Source organism: Stomoxys calcitrans, chromosome 2 (genome assembly GCF_963082655.1).
Source record: "Stomoxys calcitrans chromosome 2, idStoCalc2.1, whole genome shotgun sequence".
Lineage (NCBI taxonomy): Eukaryota > Metazoa > Arthropoda > Insecta > Diptera > Muscidae > Stomoxys > Stomoxys calcitrans.
The window spans coordinates 125,249,605-125,258,450 of NC_081553.1; positions in this window are offsets into that span (position 1 = coordinate 125,249,605).

Genomic DNA, 8,846 nt, shown 5'->3' on the forward strand with positions numbered 1-8,846 from the left:
TGGGAACTTTTGATGCATCCACCATATAGGCCTTACCTTGCACCATCAGACTACCATTTCGATCTTTGCAGAACTCCTTAAATGGTAAAACTTTCGGCAATGATGAGGCTATAAAATCGCACTTGGTTCAGTTTTTTGCAGATAAAGGCCAAAAGTTCTATGAGCGAGGAATACTAAATTTGCCAGGAAGATGGCAAAAAGTTATCGAACAAAATGGCAATTATATATTTGATTAAAGTTCATCTAAGTTTTATTAAAAATGCATTTACTTTCTTTTAAAAAATCCGCAATTACTTTGTAGGCAAGCCAATAAATAAAAAGAAGTTAAAGCGTGCTATACCCACCACATCGGATATATATATCCCATATTTCGACATAATACGGAGAAAAGTGCATTATTTATGAGCCCATAGCAGCTATATCTAAATAAAGTCCGATCTCCAGCATATTCAAGAAGGCTATATCAGGGTGTAACAAAACTCATTGTATCAAATCATCGGTTAAAAAAAGGCACCTTTTATGGGCCTAAGAATTTAAATCGGGAGATGACCGATGTGAATCATTTTGAACACGAATGTCAAAGAGCCCAATACATCCCACTGTGTCGAATTTCAGATCGATGTGTATGAATCATACTGTATACGAATGTCGAAGAGCCTAATACAGCCCACTGTGTCAAATTTCAGCGAAGACGAGTTATAAACATGCCTGTATTGCCCCTCGATACGAATGTCGAAATGCCTAACAGAACTCACTGTCTCAAATTTCAGCGAAATCAGACTATGCGCTTTTTTTTGGGTCTAAGACCTTAATTTGAGAGATCGGTCTATATGGCAGCTTTATGTAAATCTGAACGGATCTACGTCAAATAAAACAGGGATGTCGGAGAGCCTAACACAACGCACTGTCCGCTGCGCCTTCTTTCACTGTCTTATTATATCTGAGCCCTATACGGTCACGTCAGGAAATAAGCTATGTTTGGAGACATCACACCTTAAATAAGTATACTAAATTTCTGTCTTTTTATATACAAACTAAATTTTGCGCAAATAGCCCCATCCATCTCTGAGATCTGGCTGTTTTGAGAAGAGACGGCGAATACGTTTATTTAAGCCCCATATTGCAATGGTCAGCAAATAATTCCTGTTTTTATTGAGGAAAATTGGTCCCGAAAGTGGGTATCAAGTTCATGCTCTACTACTCAATACCTTTCATTTGAGCCCCACACTGACCTGGGCGGTAAATATGTCCGATTTAGATGTGTTTTGGGGAGTGGGGTGGTCCTCCAAACACTTAGCCCTGAAAATAAAGCAGCATCGTGCTCTACTCTCAAATATAATTTATTTGAACCCCATATTGCCGTTGACCTCAAAATTGGATATTAAATTCGTTTTATAATCTTAAATACCTTTCTCTTATTGCAAAAGACAGCAAATATGTCCGGTTTGGGCAAATACGTCCTATTTAGGGGGATTTTATGGGGGTGAGACGTCCCCTAGACAGTTGGTCCCGAATGTTGATATCAGGTTCGTGGTCTAATCTGAATTGAGCCCCATATTTCCATAGTCGGCAGGCATGTTCGGTTGTGGGTGTTTTGGGAGATGGGGCGGCACTCAGCGACTTGGCTCTGAAAATGTGTATCAGATTCGTGTTCTACTCTAAAGTACCTCATAATTGAGCCCTATATTGCAATTGTTAGCAAATACGTCCCATTTAGGATGTGTTATGGGGGCGGATTTTCCTGAATATTGATATCAGATTCGTGCTTTACGCCCAAAGACTTTTCGTTTGTCCTGATTGGGGGTTATTTTGGGTGAGGAGCGCTCCCCAAACACTTGGTTCCACATTTGGATATCAGATTCGTATTCTACACTCAAATACCTTTTATTTGAGCCCCATATTGCCGTTGTCGGTAAATATATCCGATTTAGGGATGTTTTGGGGTTTGGGTGGTCCCCCAAACACTTGGTCCCACATTTGGGTATCAGATTCGTATTGTACTCTTAAATATCTTTCATTTGAGTCCCATATTGTCATGATACGTCTATATATATATTTGGTAGGTTTTAGGGTTGGGGCTGCCCCCCTAGGTACCCCATCCCAAATTTGGTTACAAAATTTTTATTTTTAGGTTACTCTAAGAGAGCATGGTTTCCTGGCGAGACCATCACAAAAAATTTTCAGCAGTGGTTTTCCCCTCCTAATGTTGGCAACATTTGTGAGGTACTACGCCATGTAAAACTTTTCTCCAAAGAGTTGTCGCACTGCGGCACGCCGTTCGGACTCGGCTATAAAAAGGAGGCCGCTTATCATTGAGCTTAAACTTAAATCGGACTGCACTCATTGATATGTGAGATGTTTGGGCCTGTTCCTTAATGGAATGTTAATGGGCAAAATTTGCATTATAAGAGAGCACACAAAATTTCATTAAAATCGCACCAACCATCTCCGAGATTTGGGGTTAATGAAAATTAGGGTAAGGGGGAGGGTCCGCCCCCCCCCCCCCCCCCCCCCCCTTCAGGCATCAAAAATTTCAAGAAAATCGGTTTAGCCGTTTTTGAGTCTAAACGGAACAGATAAACAAACAAACCAACAAAGAAACCCAAATTGTTTTTATACCCTCCACCATAAGATGGGGGGTATACTAATTTCGTCATTCTGTTTGTAACTACTCGAAATATTCGTCTGAGACCCCATAAAGTATATATATACTTGATCGTCGTGACATTTTATGTCGATCTAGCCATGTCCGTCCGTCTGTCCGTCCGTCCGTCCGCCTGTCTGTCGAAAGCACGCTAACTTCCGAAGGAGTAAAGCTAGCCGCTTGAAATTTTGCACAAATACTTCTTATTAGTATAGGTCGGTTGGTATTGTAAATGGGCCATATCGGTCCATGTTTTGATATAGCTGCCATATAAACCGATCTTGGGTCTTGACATCTTGAGCCTCTAGAGTGCGCAATTCTTATCCGATTGGAATGAAATTTTGCACGACGTGTTTTGTTATGATATCCAACAACTGTGCCAAGTATGGTTCAAATCGGTCCATAACCTGATATAGCTGCCATATAAACCGATCTTGGGTCTTGATTTCTTGAGCCTCTAGAGGGGCTCAATGGAATTTCGCACGACGTGTTTTGTTATGATACCCAACAACTGTGCCAAGTATGGTTTAAATTGGCCCATAACTTGATATAGCTGCCATATAAACCGATCTTGGGTCTTGACTTCTTGAGCCTCTAGAGTGCGCAATTCTTATCCGATTGGAATGAAATTTTGCACGACGTGTTTTGTTATTATATCCAACAACTGTGCCAAGTATGGTTCAAATCGGTCCATAACCTGATATAGCTGCCATATAAACCGATCTTGGGTCTTGATTTCTTGAGCCTCTAGAGGGGCTCAATGGAATTTCGCACGACGTGTTTTGTTATGATACCCAACAACTGTGCCAAGTATGGTTTAAATTGGCCCATAACTTGATATAGCTGCCATATAAACCGATCTTGGGTCTTGACTTCTTGAGCCTCTAGAGGGCGCAATTCTTATCCGAATGGAATGGAATTTCGCACGACGTGTTTTGTTATGATATCCAACAACTGTGCCAAGTATGGTTGAAATCGGTCCATAACCTGATATAGCTGTCATATAAACAGATCTGGGGATTTGACTTCTTGAGCTTTTAGAGGGCGCAATTCCTATCCGATTTGGCTGAATTTTTGCATGACGTATTTTATTTTTACTTTCAACAACTGTGTCAAATAAGGTTCAAATCGGTTCATAACCTGATATAGCTGCCATATAAACCGATCTGGGATCTTGACTTCTTGACCCCTAGAGGTCGCAATTATTATCCGATATGCCTGAAATTTTGTACGACGGATCCTCTCATGACCATCAACAAACGTGTTTATTATGGTCTGAATCGGTCTGTAACCCGATACAGATCCCATATAAATCGTTCTCTCTATTTTACTTCGTGAGCCCCAATGGGCCCAATTCTTATACGAATTGGCTGAAATTTTACACAGGTCTCCAACATATAATTTAATTGTGGTCCGAACCGGACCATATCTTGATATCGTTTTAATAGTAGAGCAACTCTTTTCTTATATCCTTTTTTGCCTAAGAAGAGATGCCGGGAAAAGAACTCGGCAAATGCGATCCATGGTGGAGGGTATATAAGATTCGGCCCGGCCGAACTTAGCACGCTTTTACTTGTTTATATATAAGATATAGTGTCGCAAATAGATATTTCGATGTATTGCAAACGGAATGACAAAATGAGTATGCTTCCATCCTTCGATGGTGGGTATAAAATCTAATATCCCATCTTCATAATATAATCCAAATATTTCAACACTCGTTGGTGTTTGCAAATGGGCCATGTCGCTTCAGATTGGGATATAGCTCCCATAGAAAACGATTTCTGGATTGGACTTCCCCGGAAGCCCCAATTTTTGTCCGATTTGGCTAAAATATTCCAGAAAATGTTCCGTTATGACTTCTAACAACTGTGCTCAGTACGGACCAAATCCGTCTATAACCACATATAGCTACCAAATAAACCGATCTCCCGATTTGACTTCTTGAGCCCCTGGAATCCACAATTTTTGTCGATTTGGCTAAAATTTTGCAGATAGTGTTCAGCTGTGGCTTCCAACAACCGTGTCAAGAACGGTCCAAAATCGATCCATAATCTTATATAGCTCCCATACAAACCGGTCTCCCGATTTGAATTCTTTAAGGCACAATTTTTGTCCGATTTGGCTGATATTCGGTGCGGTGTTCTGTTACGGCTTCCAACAACTGTGTCAAATACGGTTCAAATCAGTCTATAACCTTATAAATTAAGTTTGTATAAATTTCTAGCAGAATCTCAGGCGGTGGGTTTTAGAGATTCTGTTCGGCCGAACTTAGCACGCTTTTACTTGTACTTGTTTATATTTTAAACAGATGTATTGCAATTATGTCAGAATTGTTGTGCAGCGCTATCGGGAAACATTTTCTAGGGGTATTAACCTCAATCGTTTGTATCAGTAAAACACACTTTTAACCTTTAAACTGACCTTTTCATTTTCCAATATCAGATGTTGAGCAAAAGAAATATTTGCATAATCTTTGAAAGCAAACAACCAAATGACTTTCCACAATGGCGGACGATTGCAAATACGTAAATAATTTTAGCTTGATTTTAAAATAAGTCGTACATAAATAAAAAAATATACTCGTATCTACCTACAAATGAAGATTTTCAACATAAAAGCATGCAACATACACAAAAAGAAAACATATTTTAGTTCAATGAAATCCAAGAAATCATCAGCAACAACAACTTGACTTAAATTTCGCTTGTAGGATGTTCATCATAACAATGTAATTTCAACAACCCTCATCCGCTCACTAATGCATAAAATTTATATATTTCCCTATATACATTTCAACATACATAGATAGACACATTCAGACACGCACACACGCATATATACGTTCAAAAGTTAAAGCCTGCAGTGTGTTCTCTTTGCAGCGAAAAAAAAATCAACTAATAATAACCTTAGAATTCCTTTCCTCAAATAACCTGTTGATTTCGCCAAAAAGAGCGCTTTTATTCACTGAAGAGAAAATATCCTCTGTAGAGTATTTGTAGTGAAATTTTATAAGGAGAAGTTTAACGAAAGTTATTACCAAAAGGACTAAAAGAAAAAACTAGAAATATGGGGAAATTTTATATGAGAGAAATTCATTTCTGCCCTTGCCTTTGATTTTGCCCACGACATGCTGCTTCTACAAAAGGGGTTGTTTCCCCTGCTTCTGCAAAGGGAATTTCTGTTCACTGCCACCATCTCAGAGAGTAAGTAGATTCTAAATGAGACTTCTCACATTTGCATGCACTTGCAATGAAATTCTGTATGTATATGCCGTATAATGCGGCATTTTGATAGTCCGGAGTAACCATTAAACATTCCACAGGTTGTGGTGGGACGAAACAACCATAAGGGTTAAACTGTTTAAAACAATGGCATTATCTTACAACTCGAAGCAAGCAGCCGTATATGTGAATAGATATTCCATGAAACATTTCTTGTGAACGGGTTAATTAATAACACTGGTCAACATGACTTTTCAGTGTTTCTTTGATTTTTAGTGTTTTTATCTCAAATTGGTGAGCTTTTTTATACCCACCACCGAAGGATGGGTGGTGTCATTCCGTTTGCAACACATCGAAATATCCATTTCCGACCCTATAAAGTATATATATTCTTGATCAGCGTAAAAATCTAAGACTATCTAGACATGTCCGTCCGTCTGTCTGTTGAAATCACGCTACAGTCTTCAAAAAATAAGATATTAAGCTGAAACTTTGCACAGATTCTTTTTTTGTCCATAAGCAGGTTAAGTTCGAAGATGGGCTATATCGGACTAAATCTTGACATAGCCCCCATATAGACCTATCCACCGATTTAGGGTCTTAAGCCAATAAAAGCCACATTTATTATCCGATTTTGCTGAAATTTAGAAGTGAGTTAAGTTAAGCCCCTTGACATACTTCTGCGTTATGGTACAGATCGGTCCAGATTTGGATATAGCTGCCATATAGACCGTCTCTCGGTTTTAGGTTTTGGGGCCACAAAAAGCGCAATTATTTTCCGATGTCGCCGCAATTTGGAAATGGAGTTGTGTTAGGCCCTTTGACATCCTTCTTCAATTTCACTCAGATCGGTCCGAATTTGGAAATAGCTGTCATATAGATCGATCTCTCGATTTAATGTTTTGGGCCCGTAAAAGGCGGATTTATTGTCCAATGTTGTTGAAATTTGGGACAGAGAATTAAGTTAAGCCCCTCCACATATTTCTGCTATTTGGTCCAGATCGATGAAGATTTGCATATAGATGCCCCACAAAGGGGCATTTATAATTCGATTTAACTGAAATTTGACACTTTGACTTATATTAGGCTTTTCGATATCCATGTTGTATATGGTTTAGATAGGTTTATTTTTAGATATAGCTGCTAAAAAGACCAATATTTTTGTTATATATAATTGAACAATGACTTGTACCTATTAGCATTTGGTCCAAATCGGATCATATTTCGATATAACTGCTATGGGACATAAGGTATGCAATTTTCAGCGGATTTTACTTGTTTTCATACCGCTTAGGGCAGTATTTACGATTCTTACCCAGATTTCCCTTTTTTTTTGACAATAGAAAGTATTTTAAAGTTATTTTATACATGGGAGCTACATATAAATCTACATATAAAGCTACATATAAAATTGTCCAAGTGACTTTGCAAAGGACTACCATTCCTACCTAACCTAACCCACATATAAATCTTCACCGATTTTTATGAAATTTTGCACACATATTGGGACGTCAAACAAAATAACTCGTGGAAAATTTGGTAAAGATAGGATCAAAATTGTGCTTCTACGGCCTTAAAAGACCATATCGGGTGAAAGATATATATGGGAGCTATATCTAAATCCGACCCGATCCTGATGAAATATAGCGCACATATTGGAACGTCAAAAAATTTGGTAAAGAACAAAAATTGTGGCTTCTACAGCTTTAAAACGCCATATCGGATGGAAGATATATATGGGAGCTATATCTAAATCTGAACCGATTTAAATGAAATTAGTTTTGCATATAAAAGGACGTCAAAACAAGCACTTCATGCTAAATTTGGTAAAAATCGGACCGAAATTGTGGATTCTACAGCCTTAATAGGGCATTTCGGATAAAAGACATAACTTTTATGGGATATATATCCAAATCAGACCCGATTTTGATGAAATTTTTCACACGTATTAAGAGGCCACACGAAACATCCCATACTAAATTTTGTAAAGATCGGACCAAAAGTGTGGATACTGAAGAATGAAAAGGCGACATCGGATGAAAGATATATATGGGAGCTATGTCTTAATCTGACCCGATTTATATGAAATTTTGCACACGTCACAAAAAAAAATTTTACGTGATAAATTTGGTGAAGATCAAATCAAGATTGTGGTTTTTACTGTTCTTAAAGGAAAGATATATATGAGAGCTTTATCTAAATCTGAACCGATTTCTTTCAAAATTAAAAAATTACTTGTGCAAAATTTTATGAAAATCTAGAACAAATACGACCTGTACCTTGATTACAAGAATTCACGGACAGACGGACCGACGGACAGAAAGACATAGCTAAATCGAATCAGGAAGTGATTCTAAGCCGATCGGTATACTTATCGATGGGTCTAGCTCTTCTCCTTCTTAGCGTTGCAAACAAATGCACAAAGTTATAATACCCAGTACCACAGTGGTGGTGTAAGGTATAAAATGGTGATGAAGATAATTCGAACACATTCCGTACAAGTGGTACCGGGTTCTATGAGTAAAATAATAGCGACATGTCGCTGCATCGCGATAAAATTCCCACAATTTTAAAAGGAAAATGGGTAGTGCTATGTCCCTGAATTTTAAAGGAGGAGTCAATCACCACATAGCTAAAAAGTGCAAGTTGACGTCGAAAAGTTATTGCTGAAATTTAAACAGACGTCGAGAAGGATAGCGAAAATGTAAAAATTCGAGCCAAAGTGAGTTTAAAAATGCTGACAACAGCACTATTTTTGAACAATCACCACATAGCTAAAAAGTGCAAGTTGACGTCGAAAAGTTATTGCTGAAATTTAAACAGACGTCGAGAAGGATAGCGAAAATGTAAAAATTCGAGCCAAAGTGAGTTTAAAAATGCTGACAACAGCACTATTTTTGAACAAGCCTTAAATAACTTTAGCTGTGTAAGGTCAGCACACGCTTTTTCTGAGGAGTCACATTTGAAATGAACGTAAA